We start from the raw sequence: 16,726 nt of genomic DNA on the forward strand, positions 1-16,726 counted from the left end.
TTCTGTTATTGTTTTTGTGAGGCAAAGTGGTCTTTTATACTGCCTTCCCGACATCTCAAGTCCCCAGGTAATATGGCGGCAAGGCGGTGACACAGCAAATCACGTGGTGTTTTTCCTTTTACTCCCTTCCTTCTTCACGCCCCGTTCCGTTTTAGCCAATAGGTAATTAGGAGGAGGCGTTGACGTCAGGCGCCCCATGACAGGGTGTCACTTCCGTTGGGAAGAGAAGGGTTGGCAGGGGTAGGAAGCGGAGACAAGCAGCGGGCCCGGCGTATAGTATCTGACCGGCCCGGGACATCCAGACGCCACAACAACCCACCCGTAGCAGGTGAGAGGGGCACTGGGGGTTTGGGCAGGGGGCACCTAGTCGGGGGGCTTAATTCAACCCAGCGCCCGACACTAGCGGAGGCCTGATAGCGAGGCCTGGGCAACACCATTATGGTAGTGTTCGAAAGGCACCCACCCTTCCCCCGGCAGGTAGCCCTGATTGTGCTGCTGGGCCTAAAGGCGAATGGCATCATGTCGGGGATGCTGAGTGAGATAATACAACGGCAGCTGGGCTGGCACCGGGACGGTCCCTCCCAAGGCATCCGTGGGGCATAGGTGGTACATCCGTGGGGGATAGGTGGTACATCCGTGGGGCATAGGTGGAACATCCGTGGGGCATAGGTGGTACATCCGTGGGGGATAGGTGGAACATCCGTGGGGCATAGGTGGAACATCCGTGGGGCATAGGTGGAACATCCGTGGGGCATAGGTGGAACATCCGTGGGGCATAGGTGGTACATCCGTGGGGGATAGGTGGTACATCCGTGGGGGATAGGTGGTACATCCGTGGGGGATAGGTGGTACATCCGTGGGGGATAGGTGGTACATCCGTGGGGCATAGGTGGTACATCCGTGGGGCATAGGTGGTACATCCGTGGGGCATAGGTGGTACATCCGTGGGGCATAGGTGGTACATCCGTGGGGGATAGGTGGTACATCCGTGGGGGATAGGTGGTACATCCGTGGGGGATAGGTGGTACATCCGTGGTGGGGGGATAGGGGGTACATCCGTGGGGGGATAGGGGGTACATCCGTGGGGGGATAGGGGGTACATCCGTGGGGGCATAGGTGGTTCATCCATGGGGGCCCTCGCCATTGATGAGACCGTTCTATATTTTGTTATGCTTCGGTGTATTAGGGGAGGCCAGTGTTCTAAACCAAAAGGTAAGGTGGGTTTCCGATGGCAGCCGTGGCCCCTGCCTGTGGCTCCCCAGCTGTGGGAATCAGGGATCTTCACTCTGTTGCTTGACAGGAACCACCCTTGCTTGAGCCCTTGGGGGGGGGATATTTGGAGCAGTAGCCCAGTAGCAGCCACAGCAGTAATGAAGATATACTTTGTTTCTATTCTCCTTTTTTGATCCCCACCCTTTCAGGCTTCAGCTTTTGTTCACATGTTTAATAGTGTCCCCTTTACTCCTCCCTTCTCTCAGCGTTATGTGTCTGCAACACTTTATTGCTAAATGTCCCTCATCATCATCACTTATCAGTCTCCTTCCTCGCCATTCCACTATAGTATTACCCAGTATTTATAAAACATACAGTATACAACCCCACAGTGGCTCATTATTGTGTGTCACCCCTATTTCAGGGCTGTTAATCTATAAGGCCACAAGCCTTAATGAGCTCACTTGCCCTGTTTATCTGTGTCCCTGCTAGCCAGCTAGAATGCACCCTGTTTTATGCATTTATTGCATGATTGCTAGAAATCAGGTTGATAATTACCCAGTGTGTTATTGAGGCTGACGATTCACCTGCTGTATAACAGTGATTATTTCATCTTTCTTTTTTTACCCATTTCTAAGCCCAGCCCACCTGTGTAATCCTTTCATTACCCCTTCCCACTTTCTGTTCTTCATTATGCAACATTGTGGAATCTGTGTACCTTTTCCAGTTTCTCAGCTGCCTTTCCAAGTCCTCATGTTCCCTCTTCTATTTCTCTGTCATCTGCTCTTCCTCTTTCTCCAACAATTTGCAAATACGCTACCCTCTTCATACCCCTGATGGTATCCGCTCACCTTCCTCTTCAGCCCTTCCTAAATGTTTTTTCCCTTATTACTTCCTCATTCATTTTGTAATTGCTAACCTCACTCCTATCACTGTTAACTGCCAACTAATATTTTTGTTTGCATTATTCAGATGCCATAATGTCTGAACACAGAATAAACAGGGTGGTCCTTATTATTCTTTAATGCAATTTTATATATTAATTTACCTTTTATTGGACATTATTTTCACCTTTTGAAGTGCTTGTCTATCTCTTGTTTATTCTCCACTTCTCTGCCCTTTGGCAAGTAGGGTAGTTAGCATTTCCTATTTAAAGAATATATATATATATATATATATATATATATATATATATATATATATATATATATATATATATAAAATATTTTTTTTTTTTTTTTTTTTTTTTTTTTTTAAATATCCATAAAAACCACTATAAACAGTCCCTATAGTAAGTCTGTTGTATTTTGTAAGGGCTCATACTCACAAGTGTTTTTTGCGTGTTTGCAAATGCATGCTGAGTGCAAAAAAACCCACATATATTGGGTTTATATGTGTTTTTTTTAAACGCACCTGTGTGTTTTTGTTGGTTCCAAACAACCCTCTATTCTAGTGAATTATGAATGCACGTCAATAGCTAGAAAATGCATCATGTTAAAAAATTTTTTGGGTGAAACGCAATTCTGAACGCTCGTGCGTTCAACCAGGCAAAATATAATGGAATCAAGTAGAAAATGTGTTTAGGTGTGCTCAAAGATGAGTCTCAAACGAACATCAAACAAATGTACCCCAGCAAGAGACTGCTCCCCTTATTAATACCTTACACTTAACTAGTCTTCTTTTTCTATATACAAATGACTTGTGGCATTATTATATCCCTATTGGCTCTAATCACACTTTCACCTTTTTTCTTCATGTTAATGTGCTGTATAATGGTTTGATGTTTTTCCTTCCCTGGGTGATTGATACATGGTGTCAGTATATCCTGCTACACTTGCATATATCAGAATAAGATTTACTTTTGGCGTGGTTGTTAAATATTTTTTTCCTCACTAGTTTTAGTACAGTGACGTTCTGAGATAATTAGCATTTGGTTTTAAGCTTTTGTTTTGTTGTTTTGTAGTTTTTGAGTAATATACCTTTTTTAAGCAGTTCTCTAGTTTAACATTTTACCCCTTTATTTGATTCCTAGGGTTTTTATTGAGTCTAGCAGCAGCCATGCATTATTTGAATATCAGTCTGGAAAAAGAATGGAAAGAAAAGTCATTGAAATTAACAATAATAAAACTGTAGCCTTACATGACAACAGTGTTTTTGTTTTATTTATCTTTTTGCAGGGGTCAATGACCCCCATTAGCCAGATAGCATTTTAATTTGGAAGCTGGAAAGATGCAGACATTCTTTAAATAACTAAATAAATAAAAAGGTGAACTACCCCTTTAATGCTGTTAATATGCTGCTTGCATTTTCTCATTGCCATACATTGTGAGTGATTACAGCTTCTCTCTGACACCTTTCAGTTAATATTTATTGCCTTAAGAACTTACAGTCATGCATTATCATGCCAAAGGTTTTGCCATTGAAAAATGGAAACTGTTATTCAGTCTAGATGAAACAGTGATTATATTCTGTACTCTATCCTAGTGAAATACAATGTATAGAACACTTCTGGGGGCTTTAAAAAAATCTTTTGAAGGTGGCACACAGTCCTTGGGTAAAAGATCAGCCTTCAGTGATTTTGTTAAATGTGTTCAAATGTGTTTTCGTCTCTCTCGTGGCTCAGGCACCTCTGTAATACTCAGTTTTTATACATGAATATCTTTAGGGAATTTGTATTGATCAGATGCTTAAGGTTAACATATTGCTTCTTTTGTTTCTAAGGAAATAATGCCAGGGTGATTTAGGCAGAAATAGGCAGCTAGAGCAGTGCTGTCCAACTGGCGGCCCGCGGGCCGCATGTGGCCTTCGACCCCCCTCTGTGTGGCCCCCCACCTGTCTGGCTGCTTTGATGGCTTACCTTTGAGTAAGCATTAAATGGTATCAGTACTGAGATTAACTGGCCCCTTGCATGGTTCTCACCTCAGATTCAGGCTGTAATCCCTCTGTATTGTTGAAAAATGTAATCCCCTGTGTTTTTCACACCTTTTTTTTATAGGTAAATTTTTTATTGGTTTTACAACATCACAAAACAAAAATACAAAACAGTGTATAATATATTGACATTAAGATTGAAATGGTGTCGAGTCAGGTTTAGGCCAATACAGTCAAGGGTGCTATTACTAGGCGTTGTAGTTATCACAGTGTAGGTGAGTGTGTTTAGTTCTGTCGGATCAGTCACATTTAGTGTGAAGGGGTAGGTTATGTGTCCAGATTGTCTTGATTATACCAATTTTCCCAGATCTTGTCAAACTTGTCATAAGCACCCCTTGTTTCATAGGTTAATTTGATAAGGGGGAGAGCTCCATCCACCAGCCTTCTCCAGAATGTTTGGGAGGGGAGGGTGTCTCCCATCCAGTGCATAATTATTGTTTTTTTGGCGTAGAACATGAGCGTACGCAGTCTGACTCTGGCCACGTTAGTGCATATTATTCCATCTATGACTCCTAATAGGCAAGTTATTGGGTCTACTATCTGCGGTGTACCCAGTTCACTTGCTAGTGTTTCCATTATTTTGGACCAGAATTCGTGTATGGGGGGACAGGACCAAATCATGTGGAAGAAATTGGCCCCGGGGGATTTACATCTTGGGCAGAGGTCATCCTGTCTTCTCCCAAATCTCATCAGTTTGAGGGGTGTTATGTAGGTTTGGTGCAGAAATTTGTACTGTATGAGCCTATCCTTTATTGGGATTAGGAAATCATAGGCATTTTCTGTGGCTTCCTCCCATTGGTCTTGTGCTAGTTCTGGGATGTCTTGCGTCCAAAGACGGTAGGCTCGATCAAAGGGTGGCTTAATTGTTGTCATAATCTCTTTGTATAGCCTAGATAGTAGTTTGGCTGGAGATGGAGAGAGCAGGATGTCCTCTAGGGTTACTGTGGTTATTGTGGGAGGAAGGGTGTGGAATTGTGCGTGAAAGGCGTGCCTAAGTTGGAGGTATCTATAAAATTGTATCTGCTTTCCCAGAGCTCTGTCTTGTAGGTCTTGGTATGTGGGAAACTGAGGACCAAGTGTTAGGTCTCCAAGTTTCTTAAAACCCAGTCGTGGCCAATAGGTGTAGTCCTGTAGTTCCTGTAGGTCGGGTAGGAGCGAGTTGGCCCAGAGTGGAAGTTGGGGTGAGAGGAGTGGCCAAGGATGGTGCATATTTTTCAAGGCTGTGGTCCATGCTTTATGTGGAGTCAGTAGCGTATGTGGTAGGTTGGTCATATCTGTGTGGTGTCTATAAGGATAGGTGCTTAGGCCTTCTATTGAGTGGAGGATGGACGCTTGAAGTTGTGTATTGGGATTATATGGATTGGGAGCAAGGCACCAGTGTATGTAGTAGATTTGGGAGGCTAAGTAGTAGAAGTAGAAGTGTGGCAAGGCTAGGCCTCCATTTTCGACAGTTGCTGTTAGCCTCTCCCAGGAAATACGGGGGGTGTTTTTCACACCTTTTAATACCTGCATTGTTCACCCCCTGCAGTGTTCACACCTCAGGCTCAGCCTGTAATCACTCCCATTGTTCACTTCTTCACACCTCAGACATAGGTACTGTAGGCAGAGTATGGCACATACAGCCAGCATAGGGCAGGTAGAGTATGGCACACACAGGCAGCATAGGTCAGGGAGGGTATGGCACACACAGGAAGGGTAGGGCAGGCAGAGTATGGCACACACAGTCAGGGTAGGGCAGGCAGAGTATGGCACACACAGGCAGGGTAGGGCAGGCAGAGTATGGCACACAGAGGCAGCATAGGGAAGGCAGAGTATGGCACACACAGGCAGGGTAGGACAGGCAGAGTATGGCACACACAGACAGCATAGGACAGGCAGAGTGCTGCCTGTGTGTGCCATACTCTGCTTGCCCTATGCTGCTTGTGGGAGGTGAACCTGAGGGGGGTTTGTTGTGGGAGTTTGTTAGCAGTTGGAAATAGCCATTAAATGGTCCCTAAGGTGTGTAATTATGTACTGGGGGTCGCTCTGCTATCCACAGGGGAGGAGGAGGCATATGGAATTTAAGGGTATATCTTAATATGACATCATTCTTTCACATATGAATGATGGTTGATATCCCCACAGTAAGCACTAAGCATTTGGGATTTTGCTGTGCTACCACCATTGTGATAAAATAGGTGTGGTTTGAAGTGGGTGTGGTTTCAAAAAGGGGAGTGGTCAAACTGGCTTCCATTAGCGGCCCTCCACCATGTATGCTAGAGAAATTCCGGCCCTCGGCACCGTAGAAGTTGGACAGCACTGAGCTAGAGGAATTGAACTTTTTTTTATTTTATTTTTTTACCTTTGAACCACTGAGGTTTGGTCAGGCCTGTAAGGACTGGTTGGGGTTCTCCCTTCTATAAATCTCTATTGCTTCTTTTAGTTGGGAAAAGCAGTGAATGCGTTTGTATAAAGTGACAGCTCTATTGGCAAAGACGCAAGCTGACACACTTGTTTTTCTCTTGCTTTGGGATACTCTGTAGTGTCTAATTAAACGTCACAAAGAGGTGTTGATTGGGTTGGGGGTTTACAGTGCATCTGTAACCTTTATGGCGTTCTGTATCCAGTTTTTGTGCTGAATTTTAGTATTTTATTGCCCTGTAGTACAGTGGAGCAGCGGAGCTTTGTATAAATAATATTGCCAAATATTTTGCTATGAAATGTGCGGCATGCCCCATGCTTTTCTGTGAATACTTGCAAAATCACGAAGTGTCACAATGTTGGTTCATGTGTATTTATTGTCAGCCTTGTTTCCATTTTGATTGATTCTAGAGAATCAATACCAACAGCTGTTTCACAGACAGAGGCCATGGTGGTCTGTTGAATGGTAACAAGTAATTTATAGTTTTATTATGGAGAATTATAATCTGGGTTGCTATTTTTATTTTGAATGTGCTGAAATATTCTCTAAATTAGAGAAGTATAATTAGAATAGCTTTGCAGGAATCTTGCGCAGTGTGGGCATAAGGCTGGCTAACATCTGCAAAACATTTAATTGATGTGTGATGTTAATGGGTTATAAAAACCTAATCAGTTAGCTGATTTCTGAAGAGGCTTAACATCTTATGTTTTTATAACATTTGATTGATTATACCATCTTAGAGTGTGTGTGTGTTGCAGCTGGACAGGGTATTTATCACCAAGGGCCATTAATTATGTCTTGCACTAATGGGCTTTGTATTCAAATGTATTCTGCTATGAAAGTCCACAGACACCCAGTAGTAGTGTTTTCTCCCTGCCACCCTTGTGTCTCTTTGATTGCATATCAACTATATATCTGTGAGGTCATGGGAATTGTATATGTTCCCTGTGCTGTTTCAGCATTTGATGAGCTGAACGGAGTGTGTTCTGTTCAATTCATTCTATTCCAAGGCTAAATGGACTTGCCCATGTTTAGGCATTTGGCTGAAATATAATAATTTTGCTTTGTTGGAGAAAATATTTATATTATTACAGGAACTGAAAAAAAATTGTGTCCAGTCATCCTGAGCCTTAAGGCAGGGGTCTCAAACTCGCGGCCCGTGGGCCATTTGCGGCCCTCGGTACAATATTTTGTGGCCCGCACCAACGCCGAATGAATGGATCGCGATTTTTATTGCGATTCAAGGGATAATGCAAGGCACGGCGGGCGGGAGCTGCTGATTGCGGAAATGATGTTATGCCATCATAACAGTTATTATGGGAAGACGTAAGGAACTAATTGTGCACACAGAACGTCTTCCCATAATAACTGTTATGATGGCATAACGTCATTTCCGCAATCAGCAGCTCCCGACTTTTTTTTGTAAAATCCCTTATGCGGCCCAGCCTCATCCTGACTTTGCCTCCTGCGGCCCCCAGGTAAATTGAGTTTGAGCCCCCTGACTTAAGGTGTTTTATTTAGTTTGAATCCAGGTTTCAGTGCATTCTTAAAGGACAAGTAAGCCTTTTTTTTTTTTTTAAATCCCCTATAATTACTCTAAACAGCCCCCAGAATAATATACCTTACTCCCTGCATGCCGATTTATTTTGTTTCTCTAATACAAGCTGCTGAACTGCAGCTGTTTTACTGACTTCCTTGTCTAGACCATCTGACCATTTTATGAAGCCAACCCCGCCAGCTTTCTCTGCTGTTGAACAATGAGAAATAATGGCTTTACAGCTAGCGTTCATTCTTTTCTGTAACTGACCATACTAAAGTTAGACTAATGCCTGTATGTAGGAAAAACATATATACTAATTTATGTGACCTGCCTAATGTGGTTGCTGTACTGTGAGTGGCGCTTGTACATGTATTATCCATCCTAAAGCATTATGAACCAGAAGGGACAAATTCGGAGCTGTATCTTCCCAAGTTCTGTGCATTATCCTAGTTCTCTTGGGATATAATAGTAGCAGTTGTAGTCTGTATAATATCATTGAAATTCACACATTCTCGCACCCAAAGAAAACGCATGCAGATATTGCCTAGGTCAGACTCCGACCCAAGAACCCTACTCAGTACTAACCATTGGGCTGCTCTTATTGTAAATATTCAGTACCTTTGTGGTACAAACATTACTCAGTGTCACATGGTGGAAGAGGAACCAGAGTATTGATGCCCAAGGGATTTGTTGCAGGACAGCTTGTCAGGCAAGTCTAAACTCCGCCCTCTGATTGTAAACTAGGGTTATTATTTTTTTTATAAAACCCAGGTTTTTATTAGTCGCGACACAAGTGCCATTAGGCTGTGTTTATAAGGATAGTTTTTAAAGCTTATTCGTTGCTCTTTTGTATTCAGTTAATATGATCTGCCTAGGGAATATCTGGTATATGTTCCAATAAACCTAATGGCTTGCGTTGCACTAGCCTTTAACTTTATAATACATTTGCTATTTCCTCGTATTAAATCCATTTCCAGTGTAGTTTCACCAGATATAACCGATTCCTTAACTAAATGACAATACTTATAGATAGTCGAGTTTACATTCCATTCATGCATATTATTTCAAATGCAAATCACTATTTTTAATTTTTTAAAGAGGATTTTTTTTTAACTCTTAAAAGTTTCAGCGCAGTTTTACATTTCTGGCCATGTTCTAGTATATGGCTTTTTTTTTATTTTTGCTTTGAAGTAGCTTGTTAATTTTACATTGATTTGTGACTATAGATTCTGGCCTTATTTACAGGAGCAGTTGGCCCATTTTGTCTATGGCAAATTGCTTGTCTTTCAGTTCATTCTGCTAGTTTCCATGGGTTTGTACAGGAAAATTCAGTGACTGGTTCTGTATGCGACAACTGACTGCAGAGGAATCAGAGAGGCAAATAACAAAATTACCTTTGCAGGGCTTGTACACCTGTGTGTATTGTGTATATGTATTGCTGTGACCATAATATGAGAGTGTAGGCATCTGGCAGAGGTAGGCACATCTGTTTTGTGTGCTTGGTGCTGAAATTATAATCATAGCCCCTGTGGTTTAAATACATAGCAACATAATATTGTACCTTAAGACATGAGTTGCTGAGTCAGGGGTTGTTCTGGTGTTCCATGTATATTGCTATTGGGTGACTTCCAGCCCTCCAGCAGGCAACTACCTACAAGGTGACATCCTTTACCTTTTGGGGGGAGACAGCGAGTTAAGGTGGCCATACATGGGCCGATTTCAGCTGCCAATATCGGTCCTTTAGATAAATTCGGCAGCTTATCTGTATATTGAATGACGTCTCAGTGCTGTTGGGAAGTACTACTACATGGGATCCATGGGGATTCCAATCAGACTTTCATTCCCTTTGTTCAGACTCGCTGTGTCTTCCCTTGTGACTCAAGCAGCTGATGAACCACATGACTACATAAAATAATTAAGTCTTGAGTTTTTTTGGTGGCTTTGGCTGGGCTAGATCCTTTAACCCTTTCAGTGCCTATTTAGACTGCATTCTTCTGATGTCCCAAGTGCAGCTTCATATCTGTAGCCTTTTATGTTGTGCGTATTGGTGTTTGTCAGCTGACATTATCTTGGTTATGAATAATTGTTTTTCTTAGATTGCTAATAGCTGACCTTGCTAGGGCTGCATCGGTATATTTAGTTCCATGGAAGTGCAGTCATTTTTCAGGAGCCTAATCAATAAGTTATTAAGCATTTTGCATAAGCCGTTGCCATTACAGAACATTGTTGCTTTGGTTTGTAAGGTTTTCATCTAGTTATTTCCACATGTTTGTGCTTGGAATTGATCTCATGGACACGAACATATGGAAGGAAGCGAAAGCGCTCATTACGAAAAGCAGAAGTTTATCTCAGGCTTGTGGAATCCAGTTGCACACTACGGAATATTAGAGTGTTGGAAATGCAAATAAACCACTTCTATCGTCTAAATATAATCCTGGCTGGCTATACCAGGGCCTGGCTAGATGCACAGAAGCTAGAAGAGGGATGCTGGGAGTTGCAGCCCAATAGAAAGTTCTTTTTATCTCACAGACACATAAGGAAGCTGTTTCCTCGAGCATGATTTGGGTTTAGTTCTGGGGCTGCATGTTATAGTGGGGAACCAGCACCGGCAGCCTTTATCCACACAGTGCTTGGCACTTTGTCATTGTGCACCTGAAGTCTTAGTAATATGAACACACACAGAAATGCAATAAAAAATAGGTCTTGATCTGTGTTTCTGTGTGTGTGTTTCCATATTAATGGCTTCCTGGTCAAGGAACATCCATCAGATGCCAATAACTGTGCCCAGTAGTGATGTGCTGGTCAGAAAAAACTCAACTCTAACACATAAAACGTTAACCTGCACCTGGTCTGCAAAATCTTGCCATTGTAGGACCCACACCCAACCCGTACCCACATCTTTCCACTCTACATGTTACTCCTGTGCGTGCTACAACAGGGGAACTTTGGGAGCAGGAGTGTACTTCGCCAGTCTGCCCCCACCCAAACTGAACCCGCAATGGTCGCCCAAATGTTAACCCTAACCTGCGTGACCTAAGGGTGAACAAGTAGGTCCCACGGGCTGCGGCTCAACCCACACATCACTAGCACCCCTATTACTGCAAAATACACAGGGCTGAGAAAACGGACAATATTCATAGGTATGGCTGACAAGAAGGGAGAGGGAAGTTTTTGTGTTTGTTTGTTTTTTTTCTCAGTGCTCAATAAAGCACACAGACCTAGTGTTAGTATTAGAGTTGCTATACTGGTTACTCTGACAAGGTACACTAAAACCTTATTTAAAAAGCAGCAATGAAACTGTGTCCTCCACTGTGCCACTGTCAGGAAAAACTGTATAATACTCCGTTTACTGGTTATGCATGTAAGAATTTTCCTATTCTATTTAATAAGCAAGAATGGTTATGTAGAAAGATCCCTAATCCCTTCAAAATCCATGTCTGCAGAATGTGGGACTGAAAAACTCTTATGAGTAGTATGAGTAGAATCACATGGCAGAGCTGTAATATGGAATCAGAGCTGCTTGCTGGGAGTTGCAAATTCCCAGACTCCACTGGCCTGTGAGTTAAACAGGGTGTTTTCTCTATAACTCTACACAAGAGGGTTTAATTCAGGCCTTCCAATTGACCTTATTAGCTGCCAGCTTGGGCCCTTCATCCTGCATTAAGTTCCAGTATGGGGGTTGGTTGTAGTGCCTGAATGGTCTTCACAACTACCCTCTAGTTAGTTCATTTTTGGTGGATGATTGGTATTCTAGAGCCAGCATACTGCGCTGTGCTGTACAGTCGATGGGTGCGTGCATCAGATATACAAATTACAAGGCTACTGTGATACTAATATCTACAGTTAGTACTAGTGGTTGTATTTATAGTTTGTGAGTGTATAGATTGGTAGGTGTGGGTTAGGTGTGCTGCGTTTACTTGGATGGGTTGAACTTGATGGACACTGGTCTTTTTTCAACACTATGTAACTATATTGGCCATAACATGAGTTAGGGTACTGCTCATTAAAGCTTACAATCTGTTTGTGGTATTTAACTGCAACCAAAATGTAGAGCTCCCTTGTAATTAAGCCCAAAAAAGATCCTGCTATGTAGAAATACTTTAATGGACAAAACCATAACCTAGGCACGGCATCAATTGTTACAAATGATTGTGCAGAACTTTATAACTTACTGTATGGTAATTATACGTCACCGTGCAGATAAATACAATGCACTGATCCATCAGTATGACCCAGTCACAACAAGCTATAAATACACCATAGGTTTTACTTTTCACCTGGGGTTTTCCCGGATAAGGATCAGCATACTTTGTCTACTAAAAATCATTTAATCATTAAATAAACCCAATAGGATTGTTTTGCTTCCAATACAGATTAATTTATATCTTGGTTAGGATGACGTACAAGGAATTGTTTTATTATTACGGAGAAAAAGTAAATCATTTTTTAAAATCTAAATTGCTTGATTGTGTGTATGTGTTAGTGCACACATTCTTTTAATGCCAGTCATCTAAGGTGTAAACCCACTTACAGCACGTTTTGTTGTCTGTGTAATGCTAGTGTTATTAAAGGGTAAGTAATACCAAAAAGAAAATCAAGCATCCTCTGCATTTCAATATACTTCACCCTTTGCCACAAAAACAGTTTGTACCAGCAAAGGTTCCAATATTGTGTACAGGAATGGAAACCAATTATCCAGAAAGCTCCGAATGACGTGAAATTACGTATATTTTTAAATGCTATTTCGATCAAATATTGCAGATTTAAAAAAAAAAAAAAAAACAAAGAAACCACTGGTTCCTATATCTGCCTTCAGATACCACCCTTGCAGGCTGGTGGGTCTAATCGTTATGCAGTTAAATGTATGTTGGCAATCGCTCATAATAATATAGAGGGCTTTTCTTCACATTTTCCTTTAATGTGCTCCATGTTGTTGCTTTACTGCGCCTACCCCAGTACGGTAAGGGGGGAGGCAGTACCCACTCATTTTATGTATACTACAAATGCGGCAGTCATTCAGAAATGTACCATGTTGTTTCCTAACCTCAGCCATTAGATGTTATGGGGAAATACACGCACATCCATCTGCCTTAGCAATCTATGGAGTAATAAGGCAGATAATCGTGTGCTTGTGAGTCATTCAAACGAACATACCCCTTCCTGTGGCATTTACTGGGTCTGTGCTGCCTGTGCGGCCAACTCCAAGATCATTACCTACTGTATAAAGCTTAGTCTTGTGAAAAATAAATGCAGGTCCTTCTTTGTTTCATTTTCCATGTATTTAGTGAGTCAGGAGCACGTGGCATTAAGCACAGTGAGTAAGTTGGGTTGGGTCTAAGCCGGTGTTTTGGCTGAATTTTCTCTGCTCGCTCAGTACCTTTCAGCATTGTGTGTGTGGGGTGGGGGGGCAAAATGTTGTACTCACTCCCAAGGTAAAATGCCTGGGGTGCAATATGTACAAAAACATGTTTTCATAAGGATATGATTTAATTATTTAAAAGTTATTATTAATTATATTATTCATGACTTGTCTTATTTATTTATAATTCCATAGCACTAGAAGGAATTCCAGGTTTTATGAATTTACTTCCTGGTATGACAATCCAATACCATGTGACCTGTATCGGTCACATGATTGATTGATGAGTGCATGTGCTTTAAAGAAATCATGTGACTTGCTCCAGGGCATGTGTTGTGCATTAGTGTATTAGAAGGGATGTATAAAGATCCCTCTCATTCATCACAAGAAGATAGTTACACAGTGTATGGGCAAAGAATGCCAGGGGCAGGCTCGCTGGCTTCATGGGTTGATAAATAGGGATGGATAAATCCATAATTATTTGATTTGTCTAAAAACTTAATCCTCCACAAAAGATTCCCTAGATGGTAGCCTGGCACAGCAGGTCAGATTATATATATATATATATATATATATATATATATATATATATATATATATATATATATATATATATATATATATATATATATATATATATATATATATATATATATATATATATATATATATATATAAAATAATCATCTGTGGCCAGCACACCCTTCAATGTTTCATCAAAATTTTTTTTATTGCAGATATATTGTTAAAACCAACGTTTCGGTCCTTGTTAGGACCTTTCTCAAGGATGATCCTTGAGAAAGGTCCTAACAAGGACCGAAACGTTGGTTTTAACAATATATCTGCAATAAAATTTTTTTTTGATGAAACATTGAAGGGTGTGCTGGCCACAGATGATGATTTTCTATGCATACATAATTTTGGCTAAGCACCCCGCAGAATATTGAGCCTTGGAGTGCGGACACCATTTGGATTGACTTTGGACTTTGGTTACTAAAGTGAGATACTCACCATCACAAACAAATTTTCTTTCTTGATAATAAGGCACAGTAAATGTTCCCATTCCCTTTCATCCTCCTCTGCATGTAGCCATATACCCCTGCTTCTTTCCTCAGCCCCAGTTGGGTAATTTACTGCACCTCTCCTATAATATTCCTTTTGTTCTCTGGAACTTCCGGGTAGTGCATAAATAAATGATTACCATGATTTCATAGAAGCTGAATATATGATATGTGAAGTCTAAGGTACTATGTAATGGGACATGGTTTGTCCCTGCCCCTGAATTTGTGTGCACGAACGAGCAAAGGATCAGCCAATCAGTGCACACAGGGTGGATTTTGTCACAGAAACACTAAAATATGCTTTTTTTGTGCTGATATCTCCAGTGTTTGCTGATAGGCTGATCCCATCTCTTTTATGGCACACATTCAGAAACCAATGAATTGGCCTTGCTCAGATGGAGAACCTACACATAGGTGCATATTGCAGTTTTGGGCACTTTAGATCAAATTAGTTTGACTTTGCCTCTGGGTATACTTCCCAAAAGCCTAGCAACTTTATAGCCTTTTGTGGTAAAGGCTCTGCCCCTGCTGGTGCTCCCAAACCCATATATTTATCAGTGTTTTTGTAACCCTGGTAATTGTGCTGTGTACCATAGCCTAAGGGTTAGTGTTCGGTTCAGCCGTGCAGATACAAATTGGCCAAATCCTTTAAAAAATGCAGTTACCGGGCCAAATTGAGAGCTGAACCCAGATTTGTGTTCCTAACACAAACTTGTATCCTGTACTTTTTGCTGTTAGACTGTAATGGCTTTAACCCCTTTATTCATTGTAGGTAAGTACTAGAGCCCTGTGTTGGTATAAGATGTGCATTTACTAACTGCCCATTGCACGTGCCAATGAGAGCATATTCTGTTACTGATCACATTGACACCAGGACATGCTGATCATTTAAGAGCACTTGTTTGTGTCCTGCAGCCATTGCTCAATACTTGAGCCTCCTCTTATTCCTTCTAAGAAGTGTTAAAGAGCAAGATGTTTGTAGCTGGATTGCAAAACCAGCTCTAACATTGAGGTATCTTAAAGGGGCAGTTCACTCTTCCATTTAACATAAAGCTAATGGAGACAGAATGTAATGTCTTCAGTTATTTTTTCTTCTGAGCCCTGAAGAGTGTGAGTGAGATGTGAGAGGGAGGATCAGACCGTTGCTCCTTGTGCTGCCCGTGGTGTGGGTTGAATTTGAGATAGGATTACTCAACTCTTATAAAGACTGTGAAATGTCACCCTCTGAGGTCAGTGTCACGTGGAATATATATTCCAAAAAAGAGGAACCACTAGGATGTCCCCTATGTGCCAAATTACCCTTTGTGGGATATGTGCCAGCTGCGCCCATGGGATTAACTGGGAAAATACCAGCTCAGTGTAGCATTTGGGTTTGGCATGGTAACCAAGTTGCCCTAAGAGGCATGAGGGGCTTGAAACCTACCTCTTGCAGTTTTATGCCTATGATTGGATTGGTTTTGAATACAACCCCCCAAGAAATACCGTTGTATTGAACTTAAAGGAATACTGTCATGGGAAAACATGGTTTTTTTTTTTTTCTTCTTCAAAACACATGAATTTCTCCAGCAGAATCCTGCATCGAAATCCATTTTTCAAAAGCGCAAACAGACTTTTTTTTAATTTAATTTTTAAATTTCACATGAGGCTAGCCATATGACCTTGCTCTGATAAACTTCAGTCACACTTTACTGCTGCGCTGCAAGTTGGAGTGATATCCCCCCAGCAGCCGATCAGCAGAACAAGGGAGCAAGATAACCTCTCCCAGTGTCCTCTGTTTGCTGTGTTTTCTCCCAGGCCCTTGTGGGGGTCTTGGAGGTTAGGTTTTTCTTTTTTTTTTTTTTTTGCCCCTGGTGGTGTAAGGAGAACCCGGCTGGGTGCAGGCAGGAGGGCTACTGAATCCAACATGGCTGCCCATGGGGAATGTGCTGCTAGAAGGAAAGTGAGAGCAAGGAATGTTGGTGCTGCTGAGATGGACCCTGTGACTGGCAGTGATATGGAGAGCCTTGAACCTGATGGGTTGCCTGAGCAGGGAGCTGAGGCTGGAGTTTCCTTGGGGAGCTGTGGAAGTGTACCTACAGAGGCACAAGGCATGCTGGGAGCGTCGGAGAAAGGCCTGGTGAGCAGGAAGTTGTGGCTGAAGCTGAGGATCCGGCTCACCATGTTGCAGAAGAAGTGGCAGAAAGTGCTTTGCAAAGTGGCATTGAGAGGTGCTCGGCACTGAA

At 41.9% G+C, this 16,726-nt stretch overlaps 1 protein-coding gene across 1 annotated transcript in view; it reads left to right on the top strand.

The window, feature by feature from the left end:
* The first annotated feature begins 223 nt into the window (after positions 1–223).
* rab7a (RAB7A, member RAS oncogene family) overlaps positions 224–16,726 on the top strand; it is a 31,990-nt gene continuing 15,487 nt past the window's right edge. The window contains 1 exon segment of the mRNA NM_001008025.1: positions 224–328. The gene's annotated coding sequence lies outside the window, so the exon portion shown is untranslated.

The sequence above is a fragment of the Xenopus tropicalis genome, chromosome 4 (genome assembly GCF_000004195.4).
Source record: "Xenopus tropicalis strain Nigerian chromosome 4, UCB_Xtro_10.0, whole genome shotgun sequence".
In the NCBI taxonomy this organism is placed as follows: domain Eukaryota; kingdom Metazoa; phylum Chordata; class Amphibia; order Anura; family Pipidae; genus Xenopus; species Xenopus tropicalis.